This window comes from Squalius cephalus (genome assembly GCF_949319135.1).
Source record: "Squalius cephalus genome assembly, chromosome: 23".
NCBI classification, from domain to species: domain Eukaryota; kingdom Metazoa; phylum Chordata; class Actinopteri; order Cypriniformes; family Leuciscidae; genus Squalius; species Squalius cephalus.
Genome location: NC_137144.1, coordinates 2,890,395 through 2,904,513, shown reverse-complemented (window position 1 = coordinate 2,904,513; position 14,119 = coordinate 2,890,395). Strand labels below are relative to the sequence as shown.

Genomic DNA, 14,119 nt, shown 5'->3' with positions numbered 1-14,119 from the left:
ATGTGTGTAAAATAGCTTAGCATTTCTCAACATGAGGAAGTTGTTTGATAATGTGTTTGTGACTGATCTACAGTCTTCAGGATAATGAGAGTTATGAGGATAATGAATTTAAATAGAGAGAGTCACTTTGCATTGTCAGCACATGCTTCAGTGCTCTGAGAGTGTTTATAGTGCTGTGAGTTTAACACTTCATGACTGAGAGCAGAACACAATCTTCATCATCACACAAGACTAAACTACAGCAATGAACACAATCAACATCTTCATCTGGACCATTGCACTGTTTATTCAAGGTAAGATGTAAAAACTGGTTTTGGTGTTTTTGTAAAAGTATATGATGATAATAGTTATTATCACTATTTTTTTTTTCTCTTCTTCAGAATCCAGAGGAGTGACTCTGACTCAACCTGAAGTTAAAACGGTCCAACAGAGTCAAACAGCAACAATAGAGTGTAATATAGATGTAGGAATAGACAGCAACTACTTATACTGGTACCAGCAGAAACCTGGAGAAGCTCCTAAACTCCTGATTTATTATATAAACCGTCTCCAGTCAGGAACTCCATCTAGATTCAGTGGCAGTGGAACAGCAAATACTGGACGAGATTTTACTCTGACCATCAGTGGAGTCCAGACTGAAGATACAGGAGATTATTACTGTCAGAGTTTACACAGTGGTCCAGTGTTCACACAGTGATAAAGAGTCGTACAAAAACCTCTGTCAGTCAGACGTCACAGTGACTGCACTGATACAGCTGAGAGAAACTGCAGCTGCTGATGGAGGATCACAAACTACACAATATCAATGTTTAGTTCAAAGTTTCTAAAGACTTTAAAAATATACATTTATCGATAGTGTGGCACTAGTGTGAATAGGTCTTTAAAAAAAAAAAAAAAACGAAAGTGAGAGATTAGCATACAATTATATTCAGAGTAATCTATTCAGACTAAATGTTTGTGCTTGTGTTTAAAGCCTGTGTTAGACTCCTGTTTGGTTACTTTAATAACAGATCTGCAAGAAGGGTATTGATTTATGTGTATACAGCGGTGTAAATTATCCAAACTGCTAGGGGGAGCTCTCGCTAAGATCTGCTCCAGAACGCGTAATATTCAACAATTTGAATATTTGAACAATTCAAATCCAGTGTAAGAATGAATAATGTTTTATCAATAATACACTTCAACAGTCGAAGCCTGTATACTAACTTTGAAGAAATTAAGGACTACTTAAGACAATTTCCTAATTTTCACATCATTGCCTTATCAGAGACTTGGCTAAATGTGAATAGAGAATGTGATACCAAACTCGAAGGGTATGAATTATTTAATGTGAATAGAACTAATAAAAAAGGAGGTGGTGTAGCTTTATATGTATGTAGTGGGTTTAACTGTAAATTAGTAAAAAATATGACAATCGAAATAGATAATATGATGGAATGTGTTACAGTTGAAATAATGGTTAAAAAATCGCAAACAATCCTGGTAAGCTGTATATATAGGACTCCAGGGTCATGTATTGATGCATTTAACAGCAGAATTGTGGAAATGTTTGACATGTCAAAGGTAACCTTTGTTTGTGGAGACTTTAACATTGACCTATTGAATGTACACAAATTACAAAAGCACAGAGATTTTATGGATACTATGTTTAGTTTAGGTCTTTTTCCCACTATCACAAAACCATCAAGAATCACAGCAAATAGTTCTACTTTAATCGACAATATCTTTACAAATGCAGTTGACAGCAGAATAGAAAGTGGTCTCCTTATAAACGATATAAGTGATCATCTTCCTGTCTTTAGTACACTGCAACTTTTTTTTCAGAATCAAAACACAAAGAAACAAGGAGTATATAGTTTAAAACGACTCAAAACTGCAGTATCCGTTAGAGCCTTTAAACAAGAATTAAGTATACAGACTTGGAATGAAGTCTACTCAATTAATGATCCAAATGAATCTTATAATAAATTCTTGTCTATTTTTACTCACTTATTCAACAAACATTGTCCTATGAGCATGCAAAAACAGTCAAAGTATGAAGCCAAACCCTGGATCACCAAAGGACTTCAAAATGCATGTAACAAGAAAAATCTCCTATATAAACTCTTTTTAGAAAAGAGAACAAAGGAAGCCGAACTTAAATATAAACTATATAAAAACAAGCTAGTAAATATATTAAGAAAAACTAAAAAGGCTTATTATAATAATCTACTAGAGCAACACAGAAGTAACATTAAAGAGACTTGGAAGGTATTAAATAGTGCAATCAAAGGAAACACTAAGAAAAGCGAATATCCAAAGTACTTCACAAACCAATTGAAAACTATAACTAATCCAATCAATATTGCTAATGAATTCAATAATTATTTTGTAAATGTAGGAGCCAATTTAGCAAATAATATTGTGCAACCAGAATCAAAAGTAGGTGTGGATGTTGACATAATTAAATCAAATACAAACTCAATATTTCTAAAGTCAGTAGATGAAAATGAAATAATAAATATAATAAATACATTTAAAAAAAAAAAATCAACAGATTTTAATGATATAGATATGGCACTAGTTAAGGATGTTGTGACATTTGTTGTTAAACCATTAACTTATGTTTTCAACTTATCTTTCCAAAGTGGTGTTTTTCCGGATAACATGAAAACAGCTAAAGTCATCCCCATCTACAAAAATGGTGACAGTCATTTATTCTCAAATTACAGACCAATTTCCCTCCTTCCACAATTTTCAAAAATACTAGAAAAACTATTTGAAACAAGATTAGACAGTTTCATTGAAAAATATAAACTATTAAACGATCATCAATATGGCTTCCAAGCAAATCGATCCACAGAAATGGCTGTAATAGAGCTGGTTGAAAAACTGACCTCTGCAATAGAGAATAAAAGTTACTCAGTTGAAATTTTTATAGACTTAAAAAAAGCATTTGATACCATTGATCATAAAATATTATTAAAAAAACTTGAAATATATGGTATCAGAGGCGTTGCACAAAGATGGATTAGTGACTATCTCAGTAATAGATTTCAGTTTGTGCAGTTCACCAATGACAGGTCACAGCTTCAGAGGGTCACTTGTGGGGTTCCACAAGGATCAGTCCTTGGACCAAAGCTATTTTTATTATATATCAATGACATTTGTAATGTGTCTACTCAATTAAATTGTGTTTTATTTGCTGATGATACAACTATATTTTGTTCCAATCAGAATTTGGGACAGCTTCTGGACACAGTGGAAGCAGAAATGAAAACATTAAAAAAATGGTTTGATGTTAATAAACTGTCACTAAATATAGATAAAACTAAATTTATTTTATTTGGTAATAAACAAATAAATAAAAAAGTCCAGATAAGAATCGATAAATTGGAACTAGAATTGGTAAATGAAATTAAATTTTTAGGTATCATCATTGACCGCAAGATCAGCTGGAAATCTCACATATCCTATATAAAGTCAAAAATTTCTAAAACACTGGCTATCCTGTCTAAAACAAAACTCATTCTTGACACAAAGGCCCTAAGCATATTGTACCAGTCTCTAATAGTGCCATACATGACTTATTGTGTAGAGATCTGGGGAAATACATACAAAACAATAATAAAACCAATAGTTATTCTGCAAAAACGTGCAATACGAATTATAAATAAAACAGATTATTATCACCCAACAAACAAGTTATTTATGAATTCCAACCTATTAAAATTTAATGACTTGGTGGAATTTAAAATAGCCAAAATAATGTATAAAATAATAAATAATACATTTCCAGACTGTGTCCAGAACTTGTTTCAGATGAAATCTACTCCTTATGAGCTCAGAGGAACACTTATGTTCAGCAAACCTCAAATCAGAACCAATGTCAAACAGAGATGTCTGTCTGTTCAGGGGGTTAAACTGTGGAATAGTCTTGATGATGAATTGAAAATATGTAAATCCATTAGTAGTTTCAAGAAATTATTTAAAGAAAAAAAGATCACATTATACAAAACTGAATGAATTTAGCTTCTTTTTCTTTTAGTCATTGTATGCATGATGACTTTGGGATTTGGTGTTGTGTGTAAAATAAATGTTATGCAAAAAGGATCGGCGCAATAAGCATAAGCTTCAGCCGACACCTTTTCGGTCGATCAACTTTTTTTTTTCTCTCTTTTAAATATTGTTTACATTGTAACCTAATGTTTGTTTTCTATGTTTGCTTGTAAATTGTTTTTCTTTATTTTTTTTCTTTTGAAGTTGACCGAAATAAACTTTAACTAACTAACTAACTAACTAACGCGTAATATAGCAGTTAATGCAGAGACGAGCAGATAGCTAACACACAGAATTGAGACGCTCCACTTGTGATTGACATTGGATCTGATATCTGTCTTGCAGGTTTGCATACCAACAATTTCCTTTATTAAATGTGTTGCACCAGAAACGACGCCTGCTCCTTTCTATATGTGTAACATATTTTGGCGAGCCAAGCAGCCAGGAGAGGTAGAGCAGCGTGACGAAGACTACCTCTTCATACAGAGACGAATTTAGTCATGGAGAACAGCCAACACCTTCACGACCAAGTGAGCGCCGGACTCTGGCAGTTAGACGAGGACCATCTGCAAGAGGTTTGTTGTTATCTAAAATGTAATGTGTCCCCAGGAAAGCCCAGACGGTTGCTCATTAACTGAGCCTCTCACCACTAAGCACAACCTAGTTAGTGGGCTTTTCGCCTCGTCCTCTGTTAATGTGGACAAGACCATTATGTCAAGGGCTCATTGATGCACGGCTTTCTATGGGCTAAAGCAGGGGTTGGCGGCACAATAACAATAATAAAACATAAAAGAATCGACAAAGCCCTGCTGGAACCGGACTGGACAACCAGACTCTAACGTCATACATGAGCCACTCTTTGATTCGGTAACATCCAGATCCAGCCAGTCTTCCACCTGTCACTCAGGCATTAAAGCTGCTGTCGGTTAATTTGATGGATGAACTTTCTCCTCGACTTTTGTCGATAAGACTTTGCGGTTTTAATTTACGTGGCCTTCTTTTAGGCTACTTTACAAACATGATGTTAGAAACTATTAGATGTGGTGTGAGTAAATGACCTCATCCAGATGTATTATTTATTATAGTTATTAATTAATTATAGTATTTTCCTCGTCTGTGGAACGAGACCTCATGAGGAGCTCCATCATGTGTTACTCTGCAGACGTACAGCTCTCCCTCTTCCCAGCGTGCTTTGCTGAGGGTCAGGACGCTACTGCGGCTGTAGCGGTCGCCCTACTGGCTCTCTGCGCTGGTCAGAACCCCCTCGGTGACCTCTGACCCGTCCAGTGTCCAGCTCACCAGCGCCCCCTGTGGAGAGTAAGAGCTGAGCAGGCAGAGCAGTGCGGGAATATGACTATCTCAGCGCTTAGATCGAGACTCGCTTACCTCAAGGGAGGTGCAGTCCCCTCGCCTATGCCCCGATCTAGTGTTTATTCTGCCCCGCAGAATAGACCTACTTCGGTGCATGACCAGGGTGATCTGAGGATTACCGTGAGGGCTTCCCCGTCGAGTCAACCTCCGCGGGCCCCTCACGCCTCACAAGCGCTGTTGCCATTGGAGTCCCTTAGCGAACGTCTTGGTCCTTCTCCGGAACGACCAACCGTTTCCTTTGGGGCTCCTCCTGACGACCAGATGTTGATGCTCTATTGGGTTGGGATCTGGTGACTGTGGGGGCCATTTTAGTACAGTGAACTTATTGTCATGTTCAAGAAACCAATTTGAAATGATTCGAGCTTTGTGACATGGTGCATTATTCTGCTGGAAGTAGCCATCAGAGGATGGGTACATGGTGGTCATAATAGGATGGACATGGTCAGAAACAATGCTCAGGTAGGCCGTGGCATTTAACCCTCTGAGGTCGACGAACGCGCCGGCGCGTTTTGCTGGATTTTTTTCACATAGCAGCAACATAAACTTAAAAAAATCCGTCATTTATGGTCATATAAATAAAATAAATACATGATTATAAACTATAGAGGGTCTTCTTTTTTTTGTGTATACTCACATTAACATCAAAACCTTGTTTTTATTTTTAAATAAATAAACTAAACAGGGTGCGCTTTCAGCTCACTCTGTCTCTGCAAAAATCTTTCTGAAACAAGTCTGGAAAATGAACTGAAACTCAGCTAATACTTATCACACAACCATGAAACATGTGTCTAAAGAAAGCTTTAAATTTCTACTTTTAAATAAAACAATTCACATTCAAAACAAATATTCTCCTGCAATGTAATCTGTATGAAACTAAAGAGAAGTACAGTTTCTCCCGTCTCATCTCATTACATGTAATGAGTTCACACCCACTCGCACATCGCGCTATTCATAAGATAATGCGCTGAGGTGATCTATGCAAAATGAGGTAACGCCCCCTGAAATGCCTTAAAACCAGCAAGTTTCATTCATTCACTTTTCTGCGACGTTGGAAGATGACACTGTTCACAGGTGAGGAAGCTCTTCAGCTAGTCCTGGATAGTGATGATGAGTTCACTTTTTCCTCAGAAGAAGAGCGGGACTCTGACGACGAACGCTTGTATTTTGAAGAACGGCTTGATCCAGCTGTGGATAATATTTCGGATGAGTAAGTCTTTTTAAATTTACTTGCATAAGTTGACAAGCTATTTTATATATAAACGTAGGCTACATATTTTAATAGTTTTGTTCAAAATAACACATTTCGAGCTTTCTATATATTTCTCTGGCATTTTAGGCAAAGCTTATGAGTTTGGGTTCATTTATGAGACAAGCTCCAGTTCACATGCCGACACGGAGCTCTACTGCCTGTTATTTTTAATTATTATGTATTAAATACAGGCAATTTGTTGATGAAACAACGATTAAAATTAAGATACAATTAATACAAAACGAAATTCACTTTAATTAAAGTGAATTTCGTTTTGTATTAATTGTATCTTAATTTTAATCGTTGTTTCATGCTCCCTACTGGAGAATCCAGCTAATACCAGCTCAAGCTGGTAGCTGGTCCAAGCTGGTCATTAGCTGGTCCAAGCTGGTCATTAGCTGGTCCAAGCTGGTCATTAGCTGGTCATTAGCTGGTCCAAGCTGGTCATTAGCTGGTCCATGCTGGTCATTAGCTGGTCCATGTTGGTCATTAGCTGGTCCATGCTGGTCATTAGCTGGTCCAAGCTGGTCATGAGCTGGTCCATGCTGGTGGGGACCTGGATGAGCTGGTGGACCAGCTTGGACCAGCTGGTGGGGACCTAGATGAGCTGGTGGACCAGCTTGGACCAGCTGGTAGGGACCATATGAGCTGGTGGACCAGTTTGGCTAAGCTGGTGGGGACCTGGATGAGCTGGTGTGCCAGCTTGGACCAGCTGGGGTGGACCTAGATGAGCTGGTGGACCAGCTGGTAGGGACCATATGAGCTGGTGGACCAGTTTGGCTAAGCTGGTGGGGACCTGGATGAGCTGGTGGGCCAGCTTGGACCAGCTGGTGGGGACCATATGAGCTGGTGGACCAGTTTGGCTAAGCTGGTGGGGACCTGGATGAGCTGGTGGGCCAGCTTGGACCAGCTGGTGGGGACCATATGAGCTGGTGGACCAGTTTGGCTAAGCTGGTGGGGACCTGGATAAGCTGGTGGACCAGCTTGGCTAACCTGGTGGGGACCTGGATGAGCTGGTGGAACCATTTCTGATAGCACACGTACATCTCTGTGATGTCTATTTGATGTGCGTGTTACATCTGGGAGTATTTTTTAGTTAGTGTTTGCTCTTCTGTAATACGTCTAAATGTGAGTATTTGCAGTGTGTTGTCAAACTGATGAAGAAGTTTTCTTAATTTTCTGGTGTTTTTCTAATTTGCATGTGTTTTCTTCATTTGCAGCGCGTTGAGCTCTCGCCACCGTACATTTAATTTAAAATATGCTTTGAGTAATTTGTGAAATTGCTATATTAAAGACAATGAAACAGTTGAATGATGAAAAATGATCATACTTCATACACAAGTAAGATGAAAATAAATACAGATCAAATGCCTAGTGAATATGCAATTTTTAATACTAAGTTAAATATGTAAACAGATATTAAAAAAATTAAACATAAAATGAAACAAATGTAAAAAATAATTATAATTCATACTAGGTAAGAATACAAAGCAAAGCAATACAGCGTAAATATGCCATTTTAAATATTAAGTTAAATAGGTAAACAGATATTTAAAAAATATAATTCATACATAGTTAAGACAAAAAATACAGAATATATATGCACCTTTAAATGCTAAATACCATAGGTAAAATGCAATAAAATACTGTAGTTGAAATAAAATGCTAACATACTATAATTATTTAAAATAATTGTTTTTGCACCTAGCTACTGTTTAGTAAAGTTTTACTGTTTAAAAAAATATCATAACACATGTGACACATTATCATATGTGTAAGCTAACTTTTTACAGTAATATTGTGGTGCTGTTATAGAGCATCTTATTTATATTTTCAATTAGATTAAATGTCCCTTTCAATAGTGTTTGGAAACATGCAGATGTATTTTTCGTTGGTGAAGTTAATGTGCAAGCATTTGTTCACTATTTCGGTTGGTGAAACTGCCCGTAACTGACCAAAATTAGAAGAGCATACTAAAATGTGAGGAAGAAAAACCCTTGATCTTCCATTCTGCAAAAGGGGCACATCAACAGGACATATTTCTTTTAGCAGCACAATGCATCTCTCTGACTCTTCAATTTTCAAAGTTAAGATCTTGCTGACAATGCCAAATGTTCCATCCTTCAAGACCACTACATTGTCATTTGACCTGACTGGTTTTAGGTAATCTGTGGAGTGAATGACCTCAGTGTTCACTATTAGTCGGCAGTAAACGTTACACTCTATACCGATAGGCATGTTTTGAACAATTTGCCTCACAGCAACTTCCTCCTCAAAACTGAGTGTCAAAACTGCAGCAGAGCCAAGTAAACAGACATCACCAACTGAGTCAGAATGCTTAAGTCTGTTTGTTTCAGTCACATCTTTACAAAACTCGAGTACGCTCTCGCTGATTGTGTCTGTGCTAGCTAACATGGGAAGAGTTTTACTCATTATAAACTTGTTAACAATTTGAAGTGGTGCTCCCCTGGCATTTTTAACAAGTCTTACAAGCTTTCCATTGCCATTTTCAAAATTAAAGGCTGAATGCGCCCAAAGAGGTCCCCAATTTTTCACACTCGCTGACAAATGATGTAGTAAGTGGACATTAAATGTCATAGACTTTTCTCCATACAGCATCTGAAAGCGAAATGCAAACTCAAGGAGTAGTAGGTCTGCTGCATTTACATCATCTTTTGAAATGCTGTCACTCAGAAGCAGGTAAACAGCTTGCACTAATAGCGCAAAATGGCAAAGATATTTTGATGGGAGAATATCTTTCAAGCAAGGCAATGCATAAAAAAGAAGCCAAGCTCTCCACTCAGCAGCCTTCCAGTACTTTCTTTCACTGAGATCCCTGGGGAGTCTGCGAATATACTGAGGGGGTTTTATTTTAGACAAGCGTCCATTTATAACACGTTGATTGTCCGGAGAGCCAATGTAGAACTCGCTACCATATTCCTCCAGCCACAACTTTGACAATTGTTTAGCCACACCAAGTAAAACACAATGCATATAATCTGGCACAAATCCATGAACCACATCAAAATATGGTAAATTGACCAATGGTGATAGGCCCTTAACCCCTCTGATAGGATGTCCACCTCTAACAGCCTCCTCCATGTCATGGATCATTTCTGATGCATTTCTGTCAGCATGTTGCTCTTCGCTAACAGGGTACCTGACTGCTCCACAGATATATTTTCCTGGATGGTAACAGAACCCACAACCATAGTAGACATTAAACTGAGTGAGGTTTTGCATCAAGGGTCTAGCAACAGAGTCCACACAACAGCATAACCCTACCAGTTTACTTTTTATCCATGAATTTGTGATTTTGTTCCACCACATTACCCCATCTACAACCAATTTTTTTGCGTGCTCTACAAATTTGTCAAGAAATATATCCATCCTTGGTTCCCCTTTCCCATGCCACAAACCAGCAAGTATCATGTTTTTTCTACGTTCGACAGGTGGAATTTCATTAATAGCCAGCTGTATTGGCCAGATTGATGTACCTGAGGCTTTGTACAAGGGACTTCCGTCTGAATTGAACACATATGAAAGGTTATCCTTATTGTGCAGAATTCCACCTGGGCGCGAGAGCTCTTTGTACATATCGCCATCATAAATGTCCCTGAGTACGTTCTCTGATGTTGCTCTTGTAAATCTCAAATTGAGTGAATTTCTGAAGTTGTCATTTTCAAGGAATGACTTAACCTGTAAATCAACTGGTAAAGTAACAAAGTAACTCTGGCTTTTCAGATCTTGGGTACTGTTTGTCTTGTTACAGTGTGAACACACATAGTGTTTCCTCTGATTATTGTTTTTATGACTTGCAAGATATGACTGACAGAATGTACAAAGGAAATGAAGTTCTGTTCTCTGACTGAAGTGTGTGAACACCTTACTAAGCATGTGCTTACTGGCTGGCAGTACTGTTTTAGAGAAAACAAAATTAATCAGTTTCAAAAGGTCAAGCAGTGCAGCAAATGATAAATTGTGCCTTAGTGTGAATGTTATGAGCAGCAGGAGGAGTTCAGCCTTTGTAATTGAGAGAAATCTGCATACTGGGACATTTAGATTTTCATCAAATTTTGGACCAGTATCATGTGCAAATGACTGGCTTTCTTCTCCATCATGTTCCTCAACATCACTGCCTTCATCACTTTCATCGGCTTCAGTGACTTCCCCATCACTTGCCGTTTCACTGTCACCATCTACACAGTTTCCTTCCTCCAATTCCATTGCTTCTCCGTCGCTTGCTTCGTTTGTCTCACTTTCTTCCTCATTATGTACTTCAGTGCCATTTACACTATTTCTGTCCTCTAGTTCAGGGTGCTCATTGTTAGATGGTCCAGGTGTGTCATTGTTGGAGCTATAAGTGTTTGATCTAAATCTTGTTGTCCTTGGCAACAGATAAGTAGTATCTGGCTCCAGGTACTGCTTATACCTCTTCATTTTAGTCCCTCTGTTGTTGTCTGGTTCTTAAACTCTGTTAAACAATGTAACGTTAAGGTTGCAACGAGACATACATAGGCCTACCAAATTTGTGCTGAACAAATTGTTATTTTTATTTATTTGATATCCTACAATATTAAACAGAACAGCTAGTAGACTTTTCACTCACCACCATGAGTCTCTGTAAATAGTGAGAATCATAGCCTTGTGGACCTCTAGTATCTGTCAGAAATAGCTGCGCGCCATCTAACGGTCAACTAAATTTGTCAAAAAATATGAATTAATAAAAGTTAATTAAATACAATTAGAAAAATTTGGGAGGAATATAAGAGTAACAGATTGTTTTTGTCACTTACATTGGTGGAGCTTTACAGTTTTTTTCAATTGTTTACACGCAATTTTGAAAACCGGGTTCTTTTTTTCAAAACAGAATCACAATTATCCAAAAACCACACTCAATTTGCATAATTCCTAGATTGTTTGCAAAATGACACACTTCAGTCAAAACATACACACTTCAGTCAAAACATATACACATATTTGTGAAAATGCTATTAGTTTTCATTTAACCAACACAGTCCTCAATGATCAGACACTATTGCAGCCAGTTACACACAGCTGTGATAAATATAAAACACATTTGTAAAAAAATAATTTTAGGAAATAGCATGTGCTAGATTTTTGGCCAGACATTGTTATGTAAGGGATCATTTAGATGACAAAAAATAAATAAAAATAGTGACATACCCACAACATTCTTCATGATTAGTTTGAGATAGGGAGAATGTACACAAATAGGCCTACTATAAACTTACCAAGCACTGCACAACACTGATGCTGCAGACTGAATATTTCAAGTATTTATTTCAATACTTACACAGTATTTCTTACCATAATCAGTTACAGTAATCAACCAACAATTAAATCAATGAAACAAATAAAATCTGTAGACAAATAAAAATTACTGCATGAAGTACATACACTTTGACTCTGAAGAAAAACTACTGTAAAAGCAACAAGAATACTGTAACTATTCATCATCTCTCCGTCTGGCTGGATCAGGCCATAAGATTTCATCCACATCACAGACTATGTCTTCATTGGCATAAGTCCTTCCCTACCTCTTCCTCTACCTAGGCCTCTTCCTACCTAGGCCTCTTCCTCTATCTCCTTCTTCTCCTCTTCCTCTATCTCCTTCTTCTCCTCTTCCTCTACCTCCTTCTCCTCTTCCTACCTAGGCCTCTTCCTCTATCTCCTTCTTCTCCTCTTCCTCTATCTCCTTCTTCTCCTCTTCCTCTACCTAGGCCTCTTCCTCTATCTCCTTCTTCTCCTCTTCCTCTATCTCCTTCTTCTCCTCTTCCTCTACCTGGGCCTCTTCCTCTACCTCCTTCATCTCCTCTTTGAGCTCCCCCTCTCATTCTCACTCTTCTTCTTTTTCTTCTAGCTCCTTCCATCTTTGTTGAAGACAGGTGAACTCACCTGCTGCCTTTTATAGCACACCTGAGTGCTGCGTTTTCAAATTAGCACATGTGTGCTTCCACACCTGGTGGTAGTGTTTATCCAATTCGTTCATTAGTGTTGTCATTGGCAATCCGGGGCTTTGTAATGACAAGGAAGTAACCTCACAATCCTTAACTGTGTCTAAGGTGTGAAAATGTGTGTAGAGTTTTACAAATCACTGTGTGTAATGTTTTGCAAAAAGCGTGAAGCAGACATTGTGTGTAATGTTGTGCAAATCTGTGGAGGTGTTTTGCTCATTGGAGTAGAATTTTGCAAATTGTGTAGAAATTTTTATTTTAGTGTGTAAACAATCGTAAAAAACTGTAATTCACTTGAAAAAAAACCCTGAATGTGTGTATCCCTGCGCAACTACTGCGCGTATCCATGGGAAACTACTGCGCGAGCCACAAAGTGGCGCGAACCACAAAGTGTCGCGCGCATATGCACGTCACGTATTTAACGGTAACTTTTCGAATCGGCTTCTATCAGACACGGAGAAGGCTTCAGATATCTGCGTTTTTAATACAAAATGTTCGCATATGTACATTATTTAGACGATGGAGTTAAAGACGTTGTTAATGTTAAAGACATTAAACACTTTGACCCAAAAAATACGACGGATTTCTCGTCTCACACTTACTGGATCCTGCAGAAAGGACGCTTCATAAAAGGACAGATTCTGTTGATGAAAGGTAGGCCTAAATCTTTCAATTTACAGTACTATGTCTATAAATATGCTTAATAAACAGCTTACAAAACTGAGGACGTTTTTGTGACATTTGTGAACCAGATAACTTAATGAAAAGCGCAGCTATTAATAACATAAGGTTAACCTGTAGCTGCTAGTTGTTACCTAGCTCATTGTATCTTAATAACCTAATGTATTCATTTTTAAGATCCTAATTGTTTAAACAATATGATTTGATATCAAATTAGTTAATTTAAATGCTTTTTCAATTTTTTTTTTCTGCCGGTATAATACCAGGTGACCATTCCAGTAAGTTAGATATTAAAGTAAAAGAAAAAAAGGTCATTTTAATTTATGAATCAAACTAAATCTAGAGTAAAAATGGTTGTTTTCATTAGTGTAATTCTAGACTGAAAATAAACAAGTACTTAGTAAGAAGAAAGCTATTCCCATTTTCCAGAAACTTGTGAGGAAATTGAAAATGTGCTGGCAACTGGGAAAAGGATTCGAGTGCCAAAGCTGCTTGATAAAAGTCCACCAGAGAACAAAACTTCAGAAAGGAAGGAAGCTAAGGATAATGCTGTAAGTAACATGAAAAGACTGCACGATGAACTCAATTCATTGAATAATTTAAATACCTCTTACTTGTGTTATTTGTATTTTCAGGCAGCCCAGAAGGCAAGCATTGAGGAAGGAAAGCAGACATTTCTGATGGACATTTTAAAAAAGAGACAAGCCTTGAAAAGGAAGCAACCACTATTTCCTCCTCATTCTACACCTAAAAGAGGAAAAAATATTGTAGATGATGAGATAACAACAAGTGAGAGTGAGGA

General features: G+C 37.5%; 1 gene segment (V, D, J or C); it reads left to right on the top strand.

The window, feature by feature from the left end:
* The first annotated feature begins 244 nt into the window (after nt 1–244).
* Nucleotides 245–697, top strand: LOC307151298 (immunoglobulin kappa variable 1-27-like). The segment is given in 2 exons: nt 245–293; nt 381–697.
* The last annotated feature ends 13,422 nt before the right edge of the window (nt 698–14,119 follow it).